This window comes from Dipteris shenzhenensis, chromosome 3 (assembly GCF_047967505.1).
Source record: "Dipteris shenzhenensis isolate YYH24624 ecotype China chromosome 3, Dip_SZ_1.0, whole genome shotgun sequence".
NCBI classification, from domain to species: domain Eukaryota; kingdom Viridiplantae; phylum Streptophyta; class Polypodiopsida; order Gleicheniales; family Dipteridaceae; genus Dipteris; species Dipteris shenzhenensis.
This window is the reverse complement of record NC_141598.1, coordinates 44,561,752-44,568,152: the sequence shown is the minus strand read 5'-3', so window position 1 is coordinate 44,568,152 and position 6,401 is coordinate 44,561,752.

The following is a 6,401-nucleotide window of genomic DNA, read 5'->3' as shown; positions in this document are numbered from 1 at the left end:
CATACACCTAGCTTTGCTGGTAGCCCAGCCTAGCGTAGGCAGTCATATACATCATCGTCTAGCCATGATGTGTGATTAGATGGTTGCCATGGGAGAAATTCTTGGTCATTGAAAAATGCTAATCTGGGCGGCCTGTGAACTAGATGGCCCCTCATGCAAAGTCATTGTTATTACAGTCAACTGAAGAAAGGAAAGATCAAAATAGGACATCAAATTAACATTGAGTCACTTCATCAAGCTGTAATAACAACAATAGTTCTCATTCTAAACTATTGTTATTAGAGCCTGATACACCGATTGAATGCTAATCTAAGCTTGTGAACTCGATGGTCCCCCATGGAAAGTCATTGTTATTACAGTCTAATTCCAGCTCAATGCTAATATGAGCCTGTGAATTAGATGGTCCCTCATGCACAATCATTGTCATTACAGTCTGATTCTGACTGAATGCTAATATGAACCTATGAATTAGTCGGTCCCTCATGCACGATCATTGTCACTAAAACAAGCTCGATGGCTATTTGGGATTAGTATACTATTTGGGATTTATATTTTCCCTTGTTTGGGATTTACTAAAGATTATATTTTGTGGGGGTTGCAATTAATCCTAAACCAACAAAAATGCATTTCGTTGCCAATGCCTACCTCCTCTGGCTAGTGCCTACCTCCTCTAGCCTTAACTGGTGTCTTAACTGGTGTCTGAGCTGACCCAATCACGATTGCATGATGTTTCAACCACTGAGCTAGTTTAGGATAATCACATTAAGTCCAAGGCTCTCGTGTTTGAGCTGAACCAACCACATGGTTGCATCATATTCCAACCACTAGGCTGGTTTAGGACAATCATATAACTGGTGTTTGAGCTGACCCAACCACAATTGCATGATGTTTCAACCATCGAGCTAGTTTAGGACAATCACATTAAGTCCAAGCCAGCTTGGTTATGGTGTTTGAGCTGAACCAACCACACAGTTGCATGATATTCCAACCACCAGGCTAGTTTAGGACAATCACATAACTAGTGTTTGAGCTAACCCAACCATGATTGCATGATGTTCCAACCATCGAGCTGGTTTAGGACAATAACATTAAGTCCAAGCTAGCCTAGTTGTGGTGTTTGAGCTGAACAAGCCATACGATTGCATGATATTCCAACCACCGAGCTGGTTTAGGACAATCACATTAAGTCTAGGCCAGCCTAGTAAACTATCCCAAAGCTCAATCACAAACAACCACCGGGATGGTTTAGGCAACCACTGACCTACATTATATCAAGAAAAAAAACAAGTAAACTATCCCAAATCTCAACCACAAGCAACCACTGGGATGGTTTAGGCAACCACTGACCTGCATTGTATTAAGCATGTGTATGATGTGCTCATCAAACATCTTGTATCCTGTCGTCTTTCTACAGATGTCCTTGTTATTTGCAGAAACTCTCGAGAGATGCACAAAGAGTGGAAGCAATGCCTGATCATCCCAATCTGAGTAGTCTATGGGCTTCAACAAAATGCAAGAAAAGAAGAGACAGCCTAAGTGGAGAAGTCATTGCAATATTGGTGACGTTTTGGCACAAAAATACAAGGTGTTGGTAGGGTTGTCACTCTATGAACTTTAGAGTGCAGGCTAAAGCTTATGAAGACTCAAAAATGGTATTTATGGGTCTAAATGGCCTGATGTTGCTTCCTCGAATGCTACCACCAATCACGACATCACATCTTATTTTTTTCGCTCTAATGACAATGATCAAATGCGTGCATCTGCAACAATTGCTTCTTGTTGCTACTCTACAAGGAGTCTTCTATTCCTTGTGCCCTGATCAAGCTTTTCAGCTTTTCTATCTCATAGCCTCTGTTTGCTTTCTTGTAAGCCATTGGCATGGCGACGATCAATGAAAGACGACAATGTCAAATTAAAATAGAGAGAAGCTAGCTAGTGAGGCAAGAAAAGAATAGAAGACAACTTACCCAAAAGAAGACAATGGCCAACCAAAGTCTGTGCAAGGTCACGTCAAGGTGCGTGCAGGTTGCAAGGTGTTTGCAGGGCGAGGATAGGTTGTAGGTACTTAAATCTTCCAAGATTTGATGGGTGGGAGGTGTGAAAATTCAAAATTCATGAGAATAGCAAAATTTCAACCGTCGATTTTTCCCCCCTCCGGCGATACACGTCAGCAAAATTGGATATCCCAAACAAGTGCAATGTGGCTTAAAATGCTTGAAAACACAAATAGGCCAAGAGGCATGCTATCAGGTTTGGTGCTATGTATTATTAAATACAATGACCTTTGGCATGCTTATGAGCCATATAGAAAGCAAAGAAACAATTCAAAATTGTAAATAGTGTTGGATTTATTAAAATATCTTTTCACATGCACAAATTGCACTTTTACAACTCCTTCCATTTTAGGGTGCATCTAGATACCAATACCAACAACTATCAATGTTTTAAGACCACCATGCACTAGTCCCAATAGTTTGGATTCCAAATTTTCAATCCGTTTTGGTTTTCAACAAATAAAAAAAAGTTATGGAGCGTGTCCTCAAATGGGTATGCATCACTTTAGCACAACATTGGAGGCCCATTAACCCATGCATAATGATCTCATTTAGGTGTGTCCTTGGGTTGAGGAGAAGCTCACGTAGTGTACTTTAGAATGATTAGTTGATAACATGTATATATAGAATAAAATTTTGATGTTTTTAAATAAATTGCTATATCCTATAGTCTTCAGGATGCATGCTTCACATGCAACATAGCACTTGTAATGCTTTAATGGTCTCGTTCCAAATCCTTATTCCATAATGTGTTGCTCTCATGTTCAATTTGGAATGTGTACTACAACTTGAAGACCAAGTTTTCCGAATTCCATTGAGCAATGCATAAGTTATGGATCATGCAAGATATCTATATACAGAAAAGTCCCTGAACCTTACCAAAAATGGCTACACCCAAGCAAACAATGACCCACATGGATTCGAATGCAAAAAGGTTGACTACAATGAAGGACACTTCAAGTAAAAGATTATTTGATTGATACAAACATAGAGAAGCGTCTTTCATCAAATATTGGATTCCAATTGAGGACACCAACGGATTATAAGCACAAACTTAACAAGAACGTATTTGTCATGGTAAGGAAATTGGGACCACCTTCATTCTTTGTTACATTCTCTGTAGTTAAGAAGTTGTGGGAACCACTACTAGCAGGCCTCCAAGCATTATGAAATGAACACCTTTCGCTACTCTTTCGCTATTGTGAAAAGACAATCCAAACGTACATGATCTTATTCTCTCTAATCCTGTCTCTACTACCCAATATCATGCTCATAGATTTCAAGCCTTAAAACAATTATTGAAAGATGATAGCACCATCCTATGCAAGATGATCGACTGTTTTTTGGTCACTGAATTCCAAAATAGAGGGAGCCAGTGGTATGATCATGGTCTGCTTTGGGTGAGGGATGCATCTGACTTTCAAAGGTCCATGGATGGATACATAATAGCATTTTTTGACAAATACATCACAACAGACCTCTGGCGATTGAGAATGCCAAATAAGGACTTGAAATCACACAAATACAAGAGAGCTTGAAAAATAAGGAACTAGGACTACAAGTTCGGATTCGCTCAACCACCAATGCATGAAATTAGATTTTTGTACCCATCCATGAGGGAATCATAACAGAAACCTACAAAGAAAATAATACGGAGGATCAACAAATTGCTCGAGGACCCCACAACAATGGTTCTTGATTTTGATTCATTTCTAAAGTATCTTCAGTTGAGCAAAGAAGAGTACATGCTCGCATTGTGATCAAGTATAGCTCAGCCTACTATTTACTTAAAGAGGCACCCGAAAGACATATACACTAACAATTTCAATCCAACATTGTCAACTCTATGAGAAGCAAACATGGATGTACAATTTTTTTACTACCCACATGGAGCTATTGGTTATTGCACATTGTGCATCACAAAAGCAGACAAAGCAACAATAGAGGCAATCAAGCAAGCCATAGCATAGCACATAGAGGCAAATACACTTGCAAATGAGTGTGTACGTAGGGTTGTTAATGCTATACTCAACATTCATCACATGATCAGTGCATAGCAAGCTATATACCTCACATTGTCACTACTACTAACAAGCAGCACAAGAGAATTTGCTTACATAAACACAAGCTTGCTTGAAGACAGAACATTGCTGCTTAAGAGATGATGGAAGCCATAGAAAATGGAGCCAAACACCAAGGACATTTTCTTTATTAACAAATATGCAAACCACACAAACTAACTCCAAAATGTATGCTTGGTAAATTCATGTGTCAGTACAATTATGCAAGCAACACATGCAAAAAAAGAAGATGCTGAAAATAGATAAGATTCAACAATTATCATAAGGCTAAGGATCTTGAAAAGGGTTGCAGGGAGCTTTGCCTCTTGTACCCACCTTCATCCAAAAGGAGCATAGAATGAGCATGGAATGCCCTACATGGCACGATTTATACAGTGAAAACGAAGAGTAAATCGAATTAGCACACTCATTACAAGCTCTGACATGGACTGCTTCGATCGAGACTTCCATGTCTACACATATGTCAACGGCAAGAAATGAGAGAGAGCAATATGACCTTAGAGAAGAAATGGACGTAGAGCAAAGGCAAATCCAATTCATTCACACAAGCTACACCACTTACAATGTAATGGGAAATCCACAATACTTTAGCATGTTCCAAAAACTTAATCATGAAAAGCGAATAATCCTCAAGTACCTACTCATATTCCTAGGCCATTGTTTTATATTATTCCTCTCAAGGAATGCTAGCACAGGGAAAACTTTCATGCTATTGCTCAAAATGCAAGCTCTACTATGCTACTACTCACACAAGCAAACATATGACATGGAGGTGCCAAGTAGCTCTACTTCTTGCATACACAAGAAAAGTAGCATACAATATTGGACGACAACTATACACTCGGCTCTACATCTTTTTTTCATGACATAAGCTACATAACTCTAGTAGTAGAGAAGCTCCAACACTTTCCATCATTGTATAAGAACTTGTAATTGCTACAAAACACTTCCATTGCAACCAACATGCATATGCAAGAAATCAAGCACAATCACATTGAACCTCTCAGTGGGGTACATGTTCTTTTCCGTGGTGACCTATGTCAAGCAAGCTCAACAAAAGACAATTCGATTTTTTGCTACAGCCCATCAGCCCTAGCCATACTTCTTGTTGGAATACTGAAAAGAAAGAGTAGAGTGGACACAAACTCAGAATACTTGCTTATGGAATGAAGAAAAGTGAGGTCCTTAAGTAGGCACCTCATACAAGCTCACTGACATCACTGATGACCTCAGAGCTCCACAATCATCTTCTCAATCTGCTCCTATATTCTCTCAATCATCCTATGTGGCTCTCCACCACCTAACTGTGCTTGTGGGCACCTAACTGTGCCTCTAGCACTCACACATAGAAACATAAGGTGTGCCTGAGGCATACACCTTGAGATATCCCAACAAACCCCCCCTCAAGGAAATGCCTCAGGCTATGTCAAGGATACATCTAGTCTCATAGTTTCTCATGCCATCTCATGGTGGTCAAGGATAAATCTATGGCTAGGTTCTCATGCTAGCAAGGGTTCCCTTGGGTGTAAGGTAAACAAAAAAGGGATACAGAAAGACCTTCCAATGGTTATCTCCCCTGCATGTACATGCACACAATGTCTGCAGGAGGTACCATGGAGCAAAACACACATGGCCTACATCATAAGGTGACCAGAGGTGTTTACAAAACACACAAAAACACAATATTTTATTTCATTCATTTTGGAGGACTATCCAGGCTGAGTACCTTGACATAAAAAGAGAGATCTGGAGCATACATAGAGATGTTTAAAATGCATAATCTTCATGGGATGCCTCATCTTGTGGAGGCAAAATATCCATGTCAAGGCAAGGTCTTACCACATGGGCAGTGTCTAGTGCCTTATAAGATGATACTATGATAGAACAAGTGGATCTGAAAGTCATATCCTTCAAGAGAACAATTATCTTGTCATCTCCATAGTTGTGTAGAGAAGCATATCTTAGGTATCTGACCTTCATCTTTTTCTTGTACTTGGAGTCAAATAAAAGTTCCATGAGAGGGTAGATCTCTGTAGTTGCTTCCTTTTTGGCAACCATTTTTTTTGGCAATCTTCAACAAGGAAGTCAGATTGGCATTTTCATCCTTTGTAGCATAACAAGACATTGCTTTATGTTTTGGCTTTTCACATATTTTGCATAAGCAAGCCATGAGAGGCTCTAACCCAAGTATTGGGTAGTGTCTTCTCTCTTACAGGGCTTAGAATAACAACTGAAATGCTTCAAAATATAAGCATTTAATGTAGCA